The sequence below is a fragment of the Helianthus annuus genome, chromosome 3, assembly GCF_002127325.2.
Source record: "Helianthus annuus cultivar XRQ/B chromosome 3, HanXRQr2.0-SUNRISE, whole genome shotgun sequence".
Classification (NCBI taxonomy): domain Eukaryota; kingdom Viridiplantae; phylum Streptophyta; class Magnoliopsida; order Asterales; family Asteraceae; genus Helianthus; species Helianthus annuus.
The window spans coordinates 151,594,975-151,615,027 of NC_035435.2; the positions used below are offsets into that span (position 1 = coordinate 151,594,975).

At 36.6% G+C, this 20,053-nt stretch overlaps 1 long non-coding RNA gene across 8 annotated transcripts; it reads right to left on the reverse strand.

The window, feature by feature from the left end:
* Positions 1-7,671: 7,671 nt before the first annotated feature.
* LOC118490205 lies at positions 7,672-10,859 on the reverse strand. Of its 8 annotated transcripts, none has more exons than XR_004888622.1 (7): positions 10,644-10,859; positions 10,328-10,553; positions 9,314-9,573; positions 9,090-9,164; positions 8,778-9,002; positions 8,611-8,690; positions 7,672-8,005 (listed from the first exon to the last, which is right to left on the reverse strand). It is a non-coding gene; the product is annotated as an uncharacterized LOC118490205 (long non-coding RNA). The 8 variants fall into 8 exon arrangements; XR_004888621.1 differs by having other exon boundaries at positions 9,090-9,170; XR_004888620.1 differs by having other exon boundaries at positions 9,090-9,173.
* Between the last annotated feature and the right edge of the window lie 9,194 nt (positions 10,860-20,053).

Consider the following 20,053-nt stretch of genomic DNA (forward strand, 5'->3'; position numbering starts at 1 on the left):
TATATATATATATATATATTTATCTTCAGAGGCACCCATCTATCCCATATGAATATTCGGTTCTGTACAGCATTATTCGAGCCTCGAATCCACTCTTTGACAGCTGCAACAGAGAACTCTCCACTGCCACCTTCGTTCCAGGCCCACTGATCTTCTTTCGCTGTTTGACATATTTTTACCATTCAAACTATCCAACAACAATAAATATTTAATTTTTTTTATAAATCACCCAAAAAGAAAACAACTATTATTTAATCTTCCGTTTTATAATATGTTAACAAAGGTAACTTTGAATTTTGTGATAATTGAAGACATAAATATAAGTTTTAAGTAAAAAACAAGTTCATTTAGAAAACTCATAATTAATTTAAATCAAATTCACTTGTTAATATATATATATAGAGAGAGAGGGGTTAACGTACAATATTCTTAACGTACAATATTTCTTATAAATTACGCACGTTATAAAACTCAAAACCCTAATCACGCATGGTTAAGAATTTTCTACATGCGTGATTAGGGTTTTGAGTTTTATAACGTGCGTAATTTCATATCGTACGCTCGTACGTTAAGGAATATATATATAGGCTTCGGTTCAATTAAGAACCACCACGAGTTGTGAGAACTATGAGAACTCCTACTTCCCGTGCGAGTTAGGCCACAACTTTTTGCACAAACATAGATGAAAATATTATAAACACATCGGTAAAAAAACAAAAAAAAAAATTGTCGATTCGGTAGTTACGCCTGATGTAAGTTTTGTTTACTCCTGATGTAAAGTTTGTTATAGCGATGAAATTTTTTGTACACCTGATGTAGATTTTTGCACGCGACATTTTTTTTTGTTGAAGCAAGTGGTTTTTTAAGATTTTTGAGATTTTTTTTTGGAAAAACCTTTTGGAAAAGCTAGTTCTCATGGTTCATACAACTTGAGGTGTTTCTCATTTTACCCTTTCTTTCTATATATATATGAGTGGTTTATTGTACAATAGCCCCTTAACGTGCGACTGGTACGCAACCACTAGATTCGAAATTATGCATGTTATATACATAATTACGCACGTTATAAAAATCAAAACACGCGTGGGTTGTTTCAGTCTTGATTACGCATGTTGTACTCAAAATTACGCATGGGTTGTTTCAACCCTAATTACGCATGTTATGCATAATTACGCACGTTACCAAAAATCAAAACCCACATGAGTTGTTTCAACCCTAATTACGCATGGGTTGTTTCAACCCTAAATACGCATGTTATCTGCATAATTATGCACGTTATTTGGTGGTCGGGTACCTGTCACACATTAAGGGCCTTTTGAATTTTTAAACTTGCTCTCTTTATATATACATTATCAATAATTAAATAATAACTATCCGTAGTTAAGAAAAAGAGAGATGTGAATACCAATAAGTAAATGGTCTAGAGTGGTGATAAGTGTTTTCCAAGATTTTCTTTTATTATATAGCATAAATAGATATATATATTAAATTAAAATAAAATATAAATAAAAACTGTAAAACTAAGAAAGGGTATGCCAACATTAGTTTGAAATTATCAATTTGAAATTAGATATACAATATGCACACATTGTTACATGGGTTCAAAGTAAGTAAAAGACATATTTTCTCTACTATTTTCACCGTTAGGGTGTCCGGAGTGGGGGCGGTAAACCCACCCGACACCGCTTACCTTCCCACCGCCAACATGTTGCCGCATGTTGTTTGCCGAAAAGGTGAGGAAAATCGGTGAGGGGACACCGATTCGGGAAGAGGGAGGAAGGAGAGAGAGGGAGGGTATTGTGAGTAGGGTCCATTCCTATCTCAACCAATCACACATTTTTCCTTTTTTTTAAAAAAAAAGTTTACCACTTCACCAAGTGTCTAAACCATTGCCAACACTTTTCACCAAAGTTTAAACACTTTTGACTATTGACATGGCGCGCTCTGATTGGTCGGTTTTTTGGTTTGTCACTCAAAGTGTTTAACCACTCCCTATACCCTTATCTTCAAACTAATTATCTTATCTTAGCAATGATACTTGATGTTGCAATAATTAAAATGATCACGCTTTTGGTCAAATCAATAATCACTATCATACCTGCCTAACAAAATGCTGATGTATCATAGTGGGACTTGGTTTGAAATCAAAACTTATCAAAATATTTGAAATTTGTGATCCATTTGGAGTCTATCAAATTAATTGGAACTAATGATTTATTTGGTTGACAAAACAATCATGTAATGGTTTTAATCACTTAAGTATAAAATTAAAAAGTTTAACGTATAAGTCATTAACCACTCATTTTATAACATTTTGAGTCCAACTTTTTAACACTTGAACATTCATAACAAAAAACATAATAATATATGGTTATAATTGTAATACCAATAATTAGTTTTCAATTAAATTAAGTTTAAAATATAAAGCTTTTAATTGGGCCAAATTAGTTTAATGGGGGTATATTACAAATGGGTTTAGATGAGTCATATCTCTAACTAAGAAGGTTAAGGTTATTAGATTATAAAACTTTATTTATTTGGGTAGCTTTAGTAAAAAAAAAAAAGGTTAATGGGTTTTAAAATAATTATATATATAAAAAATATATAAAAAATTTAAAAAAATTGGGCCCTTAAAAAGGGCCTTTGGCATTATCATTGGGTGTATTTTTTAATCCTAATTATTATTAAAATTTTGGTTAATTTCGATGAACATACTCAAAAAATGTTTTTCAAGTTGAAAGACACACTTCAAAACATGATGACAACTCAAAACCGTAAAAAAACTTTTATATATATACTAGGTTATAACCTCGTGTATTACACGGGTTGAATAAATGAATTTTATATACCAAATAATAAAACATTATGTATTGTACTGGTTGAATCTATTCTATATTATATAACTAAAGAAACAATGTAACAGAAAATATAATAAAAACTTGATATATCAAGAATTTATGATCAATTTGCGAGCATCTATATCTATATCTATCTATACTTACTATATAATAAAGGAAAAATATTGTACGGGTTAAATAAATGTAATTTTATATATCAAATAATCAAAAAGTTATATCTTTGAAAACCATGTGTATTACACAGATTAAATAAATGTAATTTTGTATACTAAATACTAAAAACGTCGTATCTTTAAAAAACATGTGTAATAAATAATTAATTTTATTTTTTAAGAGCTGGAATTACTAAACATGCATCTCATGAGTGATGACCTCCTGGTGTCTATTAATTTAATCTTTGTTGACTTTTCTTTATTTTTTTTCTTTTTTCTAAATTTAGTTTTAAACAATTTATAATTTACTTTTTTGAAGTAGGTGTAGTTTTTGTTAATAATTACATATTTTAATTTTTATCTTAGTAAAAAAAAGAGGTTTAAAATGATTTTTACATTTTTATTTATGCGTGAATACGTTACAGAGATAATGATCTTGAGTACGTTATAATATATCATATTCATATGATACGATCATATCTAATTCATATCATTTAAAACAATATTAAATGTCAATATTAATAATAAGAATTTTTATTAATTTAGATTAAATATTATTATTATTATTAGTATATTATTAATAATTTTAATAAATTAAATGAGAGAATGACAAATGTCCTAAAACAGGTTTCTTTTATTATATAGTATAGATAACAAAAAAACTCAATGATATATATGGTTATAATTGTAATACCAATAAACAAAATATTGTAGCAAAATCATCTATTTACATATATTCAAACGAATCGTGATTCTCTACTAAACAAAACAAAATACTGTAGCAAAATGCGTAAGTTTTTTTTTTCATTTTTTTTTTCAAATTACCATGCAAGTTAATTAGTTATTTTTAAATTAATTATATTTAAACTATAAAGTTTTTAATTGGGCAGAATTATTTTAAGGGGATACATGATAATTGGGTTAAAGATGAGTTATAAGATGAGTCATGTCCGTAACTAAGAAGGCTAAGATCATTAGGTTATAAGACTTTGTTTAATTGAGTTAGTTTTAATACAAAGGTTAATGGTTTAAACTTTATAAAATTATGTTTTAAAATAATTTTATATATCTATCTATACATATAATAAAAGAAAACAATAAAAGCACACTTGTCATCATTTTAGACCATAATTAATTACAAATAATTATTATTTAATTTAAATTATTAAATTTATTTAGTATATGTTTCAAACATTTAAGAAATTACGGATAAACTTTCATAAAATATTAAATTTTAAAGTTATATAATTTACAAATTATCGATAATTTATACTTATCTGATTAATTTAAATTTGAATATTATTTTGTAGCTATAAGTTTATCTATTTGGCTAATTGTTATATGCCTAATCTAGGGCATGTTTGGCTAAGCTTTTTTAACCAACTTATTGACTTATTGGCTTTTCAAAAAGTCAATAAGTTAAAATTGTGTTTGACTAATTCAAAAGCCGTATTCAAAACAACTTTTCAGCATTGAGAAAAAGTCATTTTTGAAAAGTCAGAAATTTGTAACTTTTTAGAGCTTTTCAACACAATTACAAATTTACCCCATACCAAACAACTTTTTTACCCCCTACTAAACAACTTTTCAATATGAAGAATGTCCTTTTTAGTAATTTTGGTTTTTCCCACCCAATAAGCTAATCCAAACATTTTTTTAAAAACTCATTTTAAAAAAGTCATAAGTCAATAACTCCTTTTAACAAAAAGTCATTTTTGAGTTAAATAAGCTTAGCCAAACATGCCCCTAGATTATATGCCTAATCTAGACATTTCAACATTTTTTTAGAACTAATAAATTAAGACCACTATTATTTAAATAAAAATTGGGTTATTAAATGTATGTTCACACGACTGTTAAAACTCGTGAGGAAAGTCGATGATGATAAAGGAGGTCTTCTAATCGATGGTTCAAATGCTTACATATTTGTAAACTTGACAAACATCACACGTTTTGATCTTACATGACACACAATTTTGTTTAACGAACCCTAGCACGCGGTCAACCCGCGTATTGGGGACAAACGTTTCAGCAATACCAACAACACGTTGGGAACACACATCACAATTAAAACACGTGCCAACACAAGTGGCGTGAGCTCAAACCGAAGTTGGATCGGTTTAAAGTTTGTTTCGACTGTGTCCCTGAGGGCGACTTAACCCACGATGATCGAGTGGGGATCGCGAAGATTGAGTATAGGCACGATGGGAATTCGATTTAAGTGGGTTCTCCACTTTAATATTTACCGAACTTTATAATTTTTTTCTTTTTTTAGGATTAGTAACTACTTTTTTTTTTTTAATTTTTTAGAATTTAATAAGAAGGTTTTTTAAAATTTTTTAGGATTTTATGTAACTTTTTTTTAAGAGTAAATTACGATTTTGGCCCCTGTGGTTATATCACTTTTACCATTTTAGCACAAAAAAAATCTTTTAAGATCTGAGTTTCCAACGTCTTTTTTTCTAACCCTTTTGTTACAAAATTTTGTTTGGATGTCAGAAACGCGTCTTAAAAATATCGTTTTCTAATTGTTAAATATTTGTTATCAACTATTTGATTTTTTATTTACTTAACCCGTGTAATACACGGGGTTATAACCTAGTTAACTATATGTAAAAAAAATAAAAATTTCGGCCCTTAAAAGAAGGTCCTTGACATTATAATTGTTTGTATTTTTTTTAATCCTAAAGTGTAAATTTCCATATTAAAAATTAGCTTTGTTGCTTAATGCTGTTGTACCCCACGCATGGAGAGTTTTTCAAAAATAAATTTTGATTTTTCACTTTTAACCCAAAGGTTTTACCTTTTGCAATTTAACCCTTTTGTTTTTTTAACTTTTAACCTAAAGCTTTTCATCTTTTACAATTTAACCCCAATATTTTTTTTATTTTCAACTTTGGTCCCCCACAGTTTTCATCTTTCGCAATTTTTTCGTTTTACATTTCGTTCTAAATTATGCGAGTTAACACGCCATAACGTGCGTGTGAGGTTCAACGTATTTTCGTCAATTTTCCCATTTGACAGGCGCATCACAACGCGTCTATTTCCCCGTTTGACGGATTCGTCACAACGCGTGTGTCCTAGATCAACTTATTTATTCTTTTCTACGTTTTACGTTTCATTCTAATTTCTTCGCATTAACACACTTCAACAGGCGTCCATCATTCAACTCGGGCTTGAATTGTGCGATGAGTCTGATGACCCTAGATATTATTAAAACTAGTGTTTTTCAATGACGCTCGTTGCGCGAAAGGCATTGGTGTTTTCGATCGACATCATCCTGCAACTCTTGTTTTAACTGTCTCACTTCTTGCAAAGACTGAATGTAGACCCTAACTCTTGTTTCACCACTTAATAACCCTAAAAATTACAGGATTCATGTTTGGGGCATGGGTTGACACGTGGACTTCGAGCCTCCCCGCTGGTGAGTGACTTGTTGGGTCGTTTAAGAAAAAAAAAAGCCTAAAGGTTAGGTAGATTTCGAACAGGGCGAGCTTGTCAAACGGCTTCCGCTCCTTGCCCCGGAACTCGATGTTGGACACCGCCACCCGGTTTTCGTGACTTATATCACCACCCGGGACGCTATCGTAGTAGGCTTTAAAACGGTCGAGCTTCGGTCGTAGCTCACGCCACTTGTGTTGGCACGCATTTAAATTGTGCCGGTCGTTCCCCACGTTGTGCCGGTAGCTAGCGAAAGCTTCCGGCCAGTAACGGGTCTCACCGGGTTGGCGGCCCTTCATCGCGTTGTGCCGGTATCAAGTGTGGGTAGCGGGTTCGGGTAGATGGAGTGAAGGGTTGGGGTAGCGATGTGGACAGGCGGTGGGGTTGGGGGGGGTTTTATAGCGACTTGGGTGAACCGTTTGGCTTGGCCAAACGGTTATTTTTTAAAATTTAAACCTAGCCGCCATGGCCTAGCCAACCCAGCCAATGAGAGCCGGTCACGGAGGAACGCTAGGCATGCCCAACGCCCGGGCTGAAACTCCCGCCCAAGGGGCCACGCCGAAACTCAAACCCACCTGGGGTGGTGACTTGAGCATTTGTACCCAAACCATGCCTCAACCCTCACCTCACACCTCATAGTCTAATAAATGAATATAAGGTATTGCTCCAATATAAAAAAAAACCACATTTTAATTAAATAATTAAAAAAATCACGGAATGAAATACTGTTCATTCAGTTTGTAAATTATCATATAGTAACTAGGTTAATACCTTGCGTGCGTTGCGGCGCGCTAAACCGAATCGGTTTAAGCATTTTACTTGTACGAATAAAGTTGATACAAATTGTTTAAGGGGCTGTTTGTTTACCTCTTAATGAGGCTCTTAATGGTTCAGACGTCTTACTGGTTCAGCACTTAATGGTTCGGACTGTTTGTTTCATAAGCAAATGTCTGAATGGTTCAGACATTTGCCTCTAATTGGTTAAGCATTATACTGAGTCTGAATGGTTAAGCATTATACTGAGTCTGAATGGTTAAGACCTCTAATCTGAATTGGTTAGACATTTGCCTCTGAACGGTTAACCATTATACTGACTCTTAATGGTTCAGACCTCTTACTGATTCAACACTTAATCATTCAGACCTCTTACTGGTTCAGCACTTAACCATTCAGATTTGTCAAACGGCCCCTAAAAATAGATAAGGTAATTTACATCTATATTTTTTAAAGGCAACGGAGACTATTATTATCAACAAAGTGAAACCACCGACATAGCAAGATACTACATCGGCATGATAGTGATACAAGCTACAGAAAAAAATAAAATACATGACCAAACAGAAAAAACATAGGTCGCCTAAACATTAATGTTGAAATGTCTCCAGTTGCTGCACTATGTTATATCAAAACCTTTGGCTCTATTCGTAATCCAGTCATATGACAATTTAACTTGATCTGTAGAAAGTTAAATGCTTTTGGGTGGATCTTGAGCATCCGTAGCTCCTTTTGAGGGTTTGTATCTCTTAAAAGCTGCTAGAAAACCCATTTGCACAACTGAACCAGATAATGTATATTCAATGTAGAATTTTCCGAAAGCAAAGTCACAAACCATCTAGCATATCCTCAAGCGTAAAACAAACTCCATTAAAAGATTTACAATTAAAACATCAACCCGTTAACCCAATCAAATACTTTTAGAGAAAAAAACAAATTATCGTAAGCTCTTAAGTGTATTAAACAAATTATCGTATGTTATAACGTGTTTAGATCATATATATTTGACTCTACTAAAGCTCTTGGTGTATTATGTGTTTAGATCATATATATTTGACTCTATTAAAGCTCTTAGTGTATTATGTCTGTACACATAAACCAACATATTACAACTTTCATACCGCATGATACCAAAGACATGAGTTCAAGAAAGGTTACTAAAATGGCTTGACGTGCTAAGTGGTGGTTACACACAGGTTATTAAAATGCATCCCAAATGATTAAAATGCATCCCAAATGAAACCACAATTAACTGAAACTTACTCAAATACCAATGTGTTGCTTTTTAAAACAAATATAAATAACTTACTCAAATACCAATGTGTTGCTTTTTAACAAAAATATAAATAACATGTCTCGATTTCGTAAGAAAACTTGGAACTTACCCATTGCTTGCAATATTCAGGGTTTTGTGTTAAGCACCAGAAGTAAATGCTTGATGCTTCATGAGATAGCTCAGGGATGCCTAACATGTCCAAAAAAACTATATCAATAAATTAAGTTTGAATATACATTCTTTAGAAGTAGAAATTTATATATTTTAATAATGTACCTTATCCAGGATGTAATACTACAGTGTATCACATAGCTCAAACCATGTACAAGCGTGAAGTAAATGTCCGACGATTACTATGGATTACCAAGATGTACAACTGTCGAGGGATCTTAAACCTCGCTAGAGTTCATGAAGCCATGGACAAACATACAATCGGGTTGTCTAGTGATCTCAATCCTCTCAAAATCCCACCAATTCCCATCAGCTAACATCTATCATCACCTAATAAAAACGCAAATTATGAAGGAACTCATGGTAGTTACCGCCCTTCGACTTATGTTCGCATTTCTACACACTTAATAAAATTACCATATTAAATTTGCCCCATGTAATGACTTAAATATCCTTCCCACTTCTCGCTTGATCAGAGAACGTATCCATCACCTTTGTCTGCTATTATGTATTAAAAATTTGAAATTCGAGCATATTACACTACGTTCAATGATAGATTATGAACAAAACCTAAACCGACAAGCCCTATGTTGCTAATTTAACAGCATGAAAAAAAATCAAACTGACCATATATGTCATACCTCTATCATTGTCGCACAACCACCACCACAAAACAACCGTCGTCACATCAACCTCCATCACTGCGCAACCACTCTGCGAATTGGAGATTTGGGTATGAATGGTGGGGGGCATGAATGGCGATGGCAGGAAGAGGATCTATCTCCACCGCCGTTTTCTTCCTCTTCCACATTCTCTACAAAATCCGACATGCACCCTTATTCTGCCATGTAATCTACTTGATCAGCCTCATTGTGAGGCATAAAATCAACCGCGATTTAAGCTACAAATCCAAAATACAATATCAATCAAATAAATAACTTATAAGAAAACTTTCTAATTATGCTAAAACGTAGTTTATATCTATTATCGTTGCTGATTTTTCCTTCTTGCCGACACTTTCTAAGCTCCTAATCTTCACTCTAGTTGAAATTCTAAATCTACAAGAAAATGTAACAGTAAGTTATCATAACTAACTCTTAATGACGATGAAATGCAGTCGACTATCATGATGCATCTACAGAACATGATTAACATTTTGTAGTGTTAGTCGTAAATAACCCTCAGTTAGAGTTCAAAGTCGAATCTCTTCAACAAATTTCTTACACATCATTGCAACTAATCCGGACCGGCCTACATATTCTTGCTTCAGGTGACCTAATCGCACCCATTAGAACAACAAATCTCAATAAACAAAAAAACCAAAAAAACACGAATTCAACTTCCTACTCTTCATTCTAGTTCAAATCCTATATCTACTGTAACTAATCTTTAGTTCGAGTTCAAATTAAAATCTCCTCAACAATTTCTCACACAACACTACAATCAATCCAAATCAAACTACATATTCTACCTTCAAGTGACTTAATTGCCTTCATTACAAAGACAAAATTCAAAAATGAACTAAAAGTCCGAATAAAACTATCCACCTTCTAAAAAACAGATCTGAAGTGTTTCTTCGATTTTCAGTAACCGTAAACTCTAATTACACATAAATGTTACAATATGCATTGAAATCTAGGGTTTATACAATGTACCTCATCCTGGACACTATAACCTCCAAAACCGGACCGTTTTGCCCTCCAATCAAATGCAACTCGTCAACAATAAAAAGACTGACTTGTTGAACATGTTTCCGTTGTTTCCAGCGACGCGATAATGCATCCTACTTGTCAGGAGTGCTGATTATCACCTGTCCCTTTTCAAGTAATTTCAAATCAGTTGCTGTCTCCCCAGTTAACTCACAGACCCTCAGCCCCAGACCTCCAAATACAAGAAGGCATTGAATAAAGGAAGTAGTTGAAATAAAAAACGGACAATTGATGCCGGAGAAGGATTAGAAGCAGAAGTTACCTCCAATGACGGTGAAAGAGGCGGATTGAGTGGCCGGAGAAGAAGTCGGTGGGATGAGAAAACGGGATCTGTAGGTTCAGCGACAGAGCTTGACCGGTGACGATGATTTTTCACGCCCCCTCTCTCTCTATCGCCGTTTTACCGCCTTCACTTCTCTCTCAGATTTCATTTGCGGTGGCGGTGAGTTTTTATGCAGGTTATTTGAACTGATGCGTGGCAACTCAGGGGATGTAAAAAAGAAACACGTGGTAAGAAAAATATGGTCCAATAGAATACTGCCAACCACCTATATGCACTGTTCATTCACTTTGTCTATTATCATATTTAGATAGATTAGATTAGATTTTAGTTAGTTTCAATGACCCAACTCCAAAAATGTTTTCCAAGTTGATAGAGTCACTTCAACACGATGATAACTCATAACCGTAAAAAAACTTACGGATCCATTACCCGATAAGAACCAATACTTTTTATGCATAGAAAAATGAACCTGATTACATGATAATTGTGGTTCATATAAAATCAAAAATGATAGTTCCTTGATGTAAATTTCATGTAAAGACTTCTCATTCGAGTAGGTGCATAGAGAAGGGTCCCTCACAATGCATGGCCGTATCTCAAAATTTGTGTGCCATGTGCCAGTAGACAAAGATGTCCCGAAAATATAAATTTAGAGGACTGGGAGTGCTACGTGATGGATAAACCATCACTCGTTGTTGACAATTGCACACCACCGTCACTACCATCCATAACGCGTGGAAAGAATCATGCGTTGAAAATGGAAAAGGGCCGTTTGTAATTGACCGTTTGGGGGAAAATATGAACGTTGGGGGTATTTTTCTTCTTTGAAGGTTTTTATATAAAATCCATCAAACATTCCCCCCACTCACTCCAGAAAATCAAAACATTCTCCATTTCATTTTAAAAATTCTCCAACTCAATCTAAATAATTTTACTACAAACATGGAAGGTTCAAGCAAGAGAGGTGCGGGTTCGAAAAAAAGAAGTTCGGGTACGAAGAAAAATCTCGTAAGACCCAAGGTTCGAGCGAATCTTGGCTACTCGACGCGCTTTAGGTTGCAAGACGAACCCGACCAAGTCCCACATTTTCAAACCCAACAATATCCACCCTTTCAAACCCAACAATATCCACCCTTTCAATCACAAGCGTACCAAAACAAACCGTTCATTCTACCGTTTCAATCTCACCAGTTTCAACCCCAATCGTATCCACACTTTCAAACCCAATCCCACCAGCTCTACCCACTAAAAGATGACACCTTCATCCGTCAATTTGCACGTGCGTATCGTGAACCACAACCAAGTCTCGACGACAATGAAGATGATGATTACGTTCAAGAACAAGAAGAAGAAGAAGAAGAAGAAGAAGAAAAAGAAGAAGAGGAAGAAGAAAACGATGACGTTCAAGAAGTTGTCCCGTCATCCGTTTGGAAAAAATTAAACGAGCGAGGTGGAGGTCGCCTTGGTGAAGGCGTACTTGCACATCTCCGAAAACAAGAAACGTACCAACGAGCAAATAAAGGATATGTTTTGGAGACGGGTCATTAATCATTTTAGCCAACTTCCCGGTTCAACGGAACGAAACATGGACCAAATGACGTCGAAATGGACGGATTTGAACGGGAAAATTAGTAAGTTCAATGGTTGTTTCATTCAAAAGGTACGTTTTTTATAAAGTTTAAAACTGTTTTTTTTATTTTAAAAACAGAATTCTTTTTTTATAAAAAAATTCAGAAACTGTTTTTTTTAAACAGTTTTTTTAATAAAAACATAATAGTGTTGCTTTTAAAAAAAATAGAAACTATTTTTTTAAACAGAAAACATTATTAAAAAAAATAGAAACTGTTAAAAAAACAGAAAACTGTAACACCTCGAAATTTTGTGTCCAATGATGTGTTAACACGTGTCATTTGTTTACACGTGGCATCTATAATAAATAAAGGACTAATTTTGACAAACCTTGAAAGTATATAAATTCGAGGGTTATAAAATGTCAACAAGGGTAAATATACTGTATAGTATCCCTAAATAATGCTTAAACCTTCAAACGAATAAATTATAGATCGTACAAAAACAAAACGCGAAAGAAAGTGAGAGATTACAAACTACAGGGGTTAACTGTGTCAACATGTTTAATAATACCTCTGAGTGACCCTTTAACGTTCCAAAGACTTTGTAACGGTATTATACCCTCACTAAAATAATATATATGAGTTTCGCGAAGTTTCGATATGAAACGAGAAAGTTACGACCGAATTCGTAGAAGAAGGGTTAAAAGCGTTAACAGTGAAAGTTAAGGCTTTCCAATATAATTAATAAATAAACCGGGGACTTAATAATGCGGGTAAATAACACGAGGCCCCTATCGGTAAATAACCGAGGGCCAAACCGCAAAGTTACCCCTTCAAAACCGAAAGGTCAGGTAAATCATTACGAAAGATTTCGATATTAATTACCAGATTCTGTAATCATGACAAAAGATTTAAAATTTCTGAAATCTTAACCCCACGCGGCCCGCGTTGCATATTGGGTTAAGTTGAGGCGGGCCGCGAGCCTCCTCAACTATACGTCTGATCTTTAAATCCCAGGCGGCCCGCATTGTAAACGCATGGAACCTCCATGCGGGCCGCATTAGACGCCCAGATGCAGAATTATTGTAGTTACTTGCCTTTTGAAGCATTTGAACGATCATGAGCCAATAAATGAGGCATGGGCACCCTACATTTGACCCATACACCTTAGGGGACATATGCCCATCATCCATGATCAGTATAGGCTGAGTTGTGATGATCTTGGACCTTAACATTGGCTATAAATAGCAAGGTTGTAAACATAAGTTCACCACACTCAAAACTCACATCTTTGATCATTCTAAGTGCTCTCAAGTCCTCATCTCTGCTCCATAAGCAAGAACACAACCTCTGTAAGTGATCTAACCCTTTGTGGTTCCACATTTCCTTAGTAAATGGCTAAGAACCAAACCGTCGTAAATACGGTTTGACTTTACAATAAATCAGTAACGGTTCAGTCTTATGACGAATCAAAAGTGGTTATGAGTTGGTATTTATGTGGGTAATAAACCTCTAAAATGGTTCCCCCTGAACACCACTCTAACTATGTCAAATGTCGAGTCAAACGTGCGGTTAAAAAGTCAACAGAAAGCTATTTTAGCGATTTATGCATAATCTGTAATGTATATGTCATGGAACCTGTTTTGACAATCATAAAACATGATAATAAGTATATAAACCTGTTTGCGCTCGTTTGAATCGATCATTTACTATATTGAACCGGTTCGGAGCCGAAAGTCGCAAAAGTTTGACTTTTGCTTTGACTTCAGTTCTGACCCGTTTTAGTGAGGTATAAATATACCTTAGGACTCTCTTAGGACCAGGTCACATGTTGGTATAAACCTCTGTGGTCGGTTCATGAGTTATCCGAGTCTTTTGCGCAATCCCGTCATTCGCCTAAAAGTTGACCGTAACGGCCTTTTAAAATTAAAACGAGTATTTCGGACATGTGAACGGACCAAAACCTTGCTTATTAAATTATAAGCATGTCCTTAAAGTTTCACGTCAATCCGAGGTCTAGAATGAGAGTTATGCTAAAAGGCGCACTTTTAAGAAAGTTTTGTAATTAACGGCGCAATTAGCATAACGCCCATCTAACCCAAGTTTCGTCACCAAAACTTTTACCCACTGTGGTAAAATAATATTTTGGGAATTTTAAAGATTTTTAATAATTTTTACCTTGCTCATAACCTGCGGTTATGGCTATGGTTCGGTAAATACCGAATACGCCCTTTTTGGCCAAAACGGGAGTTCTACAAGGTCTTTTGACCCGATTCCAATTGCCACTGGTTTTAAATAATAAATAAAGTATTTTAAGCTTTATAAGCTGTTCGGGAAACTCAGATTTCCTGTAGAACTCGAAAAGCCCTTTTTAAGTCTTTAAAATGACCGAAAAGCCCCTACGGGGCATAATATAAACTTAAACTCGTTACGGGCATTACGGAAGGTATCCTACTGATACCAAAATACTTTTAAGGCATATTGACTTAGGAAATAAGCATAGGACACTTATGGTTAACCGTTTCGCCTATTTGCGCACACGGTACGGCTCATGGAGCTAGTTTTCGTGCAATAGCCGATATGGGTCAAATTATATTATTTGAACCCCAAAATCCAGAGTATGAACTATAAACCCATATAAAACAAGTCTTTGAACTTGTTGGGTCCAAATCATACTCCATTCTCGGTTTTCGCCTTTTCGTGCGAATTAACCATATCTATGTATCGGAATCAACCGGTTTAAGCTACGGCTAATATAAGGACCGTTAGGATTCTAAGAGGTTAATTAAAACCTTCGTTCCAGATTAGGAGCCCCAGTAAAAGCTATCGGTGACTTGATCTAAATTAAGGATTTATACTTGCAAAGGTAAATACTTTAACTTATTTCCCCTATATGGGCTTGGGTTACGGTATATTAATACCGCTTGATTGAGCATTATATAATTCCATCGCTTAGGTGGTTAATTGATTAAATATGATTGGCTCATTTAAACAGTTTTGTTGCTTATAAGCCTTTGGGGGGTTTAATGACCGTTGTCCCGGATATCCTTGGCATCATTTTACGAAATGGCCACGACCATCGACATCTCGGTGTAGGCGTACACCCGGTATAAAGTGTCGACATTAAAATTAAAAGACGTAGCCGTTGGTTTTTGTACTACGGTTTTACGCAAACGTGGTGTGTCTATAAATCTTTAACCCGGCACGACCCGGGCTACTGAACGCATAAAAGAACATGTAAAACGTTCACAAGATCATTATGAATTTTCCCAAGTTATAAAAGAGTTTGTGCCTTGTGCATTCAAATCAATTTTAATAAACATTTTCAAATGTGTCAGTTGAATGTATTTACCAGTGTAAACTGACGTATTTTCCCCAAAAAGATTAAGTGCAGGTACCTAAACGTAAATTGGCTGGTATTAGCTCCCTAGCGTCGGGATAAGCCTCGCAAGCTTGATTGCAGTATCTGATGGAACAACACTTTATGTTTATATACGATCCACTGTGGATGTATTCAACCCCTGTAATACATTTTGATATTACGATCAGAGGTTGAAATTTATATATTTATCTTATGCTTCCGCTGTGCATTATATAATTGTGTGGTTTGACTATATTGTTGCCAACATCGTCACGGTAATCCCCCACCGGGCCCACCGGTGAGACACGTGGAAATTGGGGTGTGACAGGTTGGTATCAGAGCCAACATTGAGTGAATTAAACACTATCCTATTGTGTTTAATCTCAATGACACAATTGCACATACTTGAGTCTAGACAAGAACTTAGGACAAATTCGGATTGATACTCCTGTTTGTCTTTATTTTTGATTTGATTTTTAATAAGTTTTAAGCAGGAAAATGCCACCTGTTATATTCCGAGGAAGAGGAAGGGGAAGAAGAGGCCGAGGAGAAATCGTGACACATCACGATAACGAAGCTGGACCATCTGGTACAAGACAGCCTTCGATGACAAGGAGCGAAGAACCACAACGACGAAGAGATCTTTACGAACCAGCGAGGCATTCCACTTCGCACAGCTCGACGCCATCCTACCGGCACTCCTTTGGGCCAGACTCAGAAAATGATCCCAACAACCCACAACCTTCCTTCATACCTCTACAACGTTCGGTATCGCATCGAAATTACGACGACCCTACTCCCTACTACATAGGTCAGTTTAATCCGGCTGACTACATACAGGAACCTTCAGGTTTTGTTCCGCTTGGTCCACAAGACCACTTTTCGGAAGATCCCATGGAGGAAGATGAGGATCCTACTGAACCAGCTCGTGGTACGCCCACGCATCCGATAGAAGTTTCTGATGGGTCATCCTTCCATGGAACGCCCTATCAAGGACCTGACAGTTTCCAAGCGATGTTTGACCGACATGAATGGTACTACACGCCATCTCGACAGACATCTCAACAACCGAGACATCCACAGGATCCCTCTGAGGATTCACGCTTTGAGGCAGTTACGCCACCACCTCCGCCACCGGCACAACCAGTAATACCTGATCCGCCGAGGCGTAGGAGGACAAATGCTCGTATGTCTACCCGAGGAGGAGGGGGTATCCACTTCAGCACTCCTCGACATTCTAGTAGTAGCCACTATCCGCCGCTACAAGAAGAAGGACCTTCAAGTCCTATACAGGAGGCGAACTCCGCACCAGCTGCACAAAATTCGCCACCATTTGGGTATGACCAACCCATACCTGCTTATACGGGTCCGACGGCTTACAACCCGTTCGAACCGTCACAAGCACAATACAACTACGGCTATGAGCGCGACCCCTATGTGGTGTCGGCAAGATATAATGCGCGCTACCCTGACGGAGCACATGGAAACATGGGACCACCGGACTACTCAGCTCATGGGTATCCAATACCTCCCAGACCTCCAGCTCCGCATCAAGCGCCACAACCACGTTTCTCTCCTCCTGAACAGGAAGAAATACTCCATCGACTAGATCGTGTGGAGAGAGAGTTCGAGGAAGAGAAGAAAAGCCACCGAGGATTTCTCAAAGGCTTGGCGAATCTACTAAAGGGCAAAAAGAAGAAACGTGACCATTAGCTCTTAATAGTTGTACGAATGTAATTTCTACTTTAAAATAAGTCCCTGTGTGGACAACTTATCATATTTCAGTCCCTACGTGGACTTATCTTTAGTCCTTGCATGGACACCTATCTTATATTAGTCCCTGCGTGGACTTGTCACTTATTTTAAAACCTCTCTGGAGGTATGTACTATTTGAAAGACCCGTTTAGGGCAATATGTAACTGTATTTGAGATTTTGGAATGTATGTTATGAGTTTTGTTTTAATATATATAAAAATAAATCAAAACCATTCCTTTTATATTGATCTGCCTAAATAAAGAATCTTAAAAGGTGAAACCTAGCTTGGGGTCTTTTAAGATCTAGTCAAGATGGTACGACCTAACTGAAAAGATTCTGATTCCCTGTTAACCTCTGTACGCATGTTAACATTCATGGCAGATGTGATTCGTTATAATCACGCACGTCATTCTTATACAATAATCCTTTAAGGATTTCAAAACCCAACTAAATGATCTATAAATCATGGGTTAAATCACCAATGAAGGTGATCAATATTATAAAGACATCCATTAGTGATGCAATGCCTATGGGCCAGTATTATAAAGACATCCATTAGTGATGCATTGCCTACGGGCCAACATATTAAGACATCCATTAGTGATGCAGTGCCTACGGGCCAGTATTATAAAGACATCCATTAGTGATGCAGTGTCTACGGGCCAGTATTATAAAGACATCCATTAGTGATGCAATGCCTACGGGCCAGAATTATTAAAACATCCATTAGTGATGTAGTGCCTACGGGCCAGTATTATAAAAACGTCCATTAGTGATGTAGTGCCTACGGGCCAACCATATTAAAACATCCATTAGTGATGTAGTGCCTACGGGCCAACCTTATTAAAAACATCCATTAGAGGTGTAGTGCCTATGGGCCATAATAATTGTCTTATAAAGACAAAAGGCAGTGGTCGTCTATGACTCTCTGCAAGAAAGAGATAAAAGAACTACGGTTCAAATCTCTATGCCTTTGATTCTATGAAATCTCGGCTAAAATTATAAAACATCCTCGTGATTAGGCTTTATGCCGCCAATATTATCTATATAGCTGAAATAGGATATATTCAGATCCTAATATGTAATGAGTTAATAAGTTAACCAAATATGGTCTCTGTACCATGGTTGACAAATTGTCATAAAAGACAATTATATAATAATCGCCTAAATAAAATTTTGTTATCTTCTGTAACAGATTCAAGTTACAATGGCGGATCCCAATGGAGAGAACAGCCACACGAATGAAGATGACTATGACAATGCGTCAGTGCATTTGACAGGCGCACAACTGAAGGCTCTGATTGACAATGCTGTTCAGGCAGCTATTGATCGTCAACATACTGAGTCTCAAGGCAGAACTGTGTCAAAACCACCCTCTAAACCGAAGACACACTCCAAACCACCCTCTGAACCCAAGAAAAATGACGACAAACATTCGTCTACTGAGCACAGCGTTCATCGCGATAGAGAATATACTGATGCGTCAAGTGCTAAGGGTTGCACCTACAAATACTTTGTATCATGTAAGCCCCGTGAATTTACAGGGGAAAAAGGTGCGGTTGACTGTATCACCTGGCTAGACGAGATGGACACGATTGTGGACATTAGCGGGTGCGCTGAGAGGGACGTGGTTAAGTTTGTGTCCCAGTCATTCAAGGGCGAGGCCCTGGCGTGGTGGAGAGCTCTGGTGCAGGCTTCAGGTAAGTCTGCCTTATACAAAATGTCATGGGGGGAGTTTATTGCCCTCATAAAAGAAAACTACTGCCCTCAGCACGAGGTTGAGAAGATTGAGGCGGATTTTGTCTCACTAGTGATGACAAACCTGGATTGTCAAGCATATCTGACAAGTTTTAACACTATGTCACGTCTGGTGCCATATCTTGTGACACCAGAACCTAGAAGGATTGCCCGTTTCATTGGGGGCTTAGAGCCGGCGATCAAGGCCAGTGTGAAGGCCTCTAGGCCGACGACCTTCAGGTCAGTTACTGACCTCTCCTTGTCTCTTACACTTGATGCTGTCCGTCTGAGGGCACAAAGGAGCAAGGAGGCTGAAAAGCGGAAACGTGAGGATGATACCTCACGAAAGTCTGGGAAAAAGCACCGTGGAAACGGTGAGGGCAAGAGAGGGTCGGAGGCAAAGAAGGAGGGGCAAGCTGATGGAAGACCTCACTGTAAGGTCTGCAAGAAACCTCACTCCGGGAAGTGCAGGTTTGCGTCTGGTTCACAGTCGCAACAAAAGACTCCATCCTGTGGGCTATGCAAGTCCAAGGATCACAAGACCGTGGAGTGCAAAAAGATAAAGGATGCAACCTGCTATGGTTGTAACGAAAAGGGGCACATAAAGAGTAATTGCCCGAAGTATGCCAAGAAGGCGGAAGAGACTAAGAAGTCAAATGCGAGAGTTTTTCGCATGGATGCAAAGGAAGCGGTTAAGGACGACAATGTGCTTACAGGTACTTTTCTCGTAAATAATATATTTGCAAGAGTACTATTCGATTCTGGCGCTGATAAGTCCTTTGTAGACCAGAAATTTTGCCAACTACTAAATATGCCTATCAAAACCCTTGACGTGAAATACGAAGTAGAGTTAGCAGACGGCACGATAGAAACCGTCTCTACTGTTCTAGAAGGATGTGAAATGTCCATTAGGAACCATTCTTTTCCTTTATCTCTACTTCCTTTCAAACTGGCGGGTTTTGAC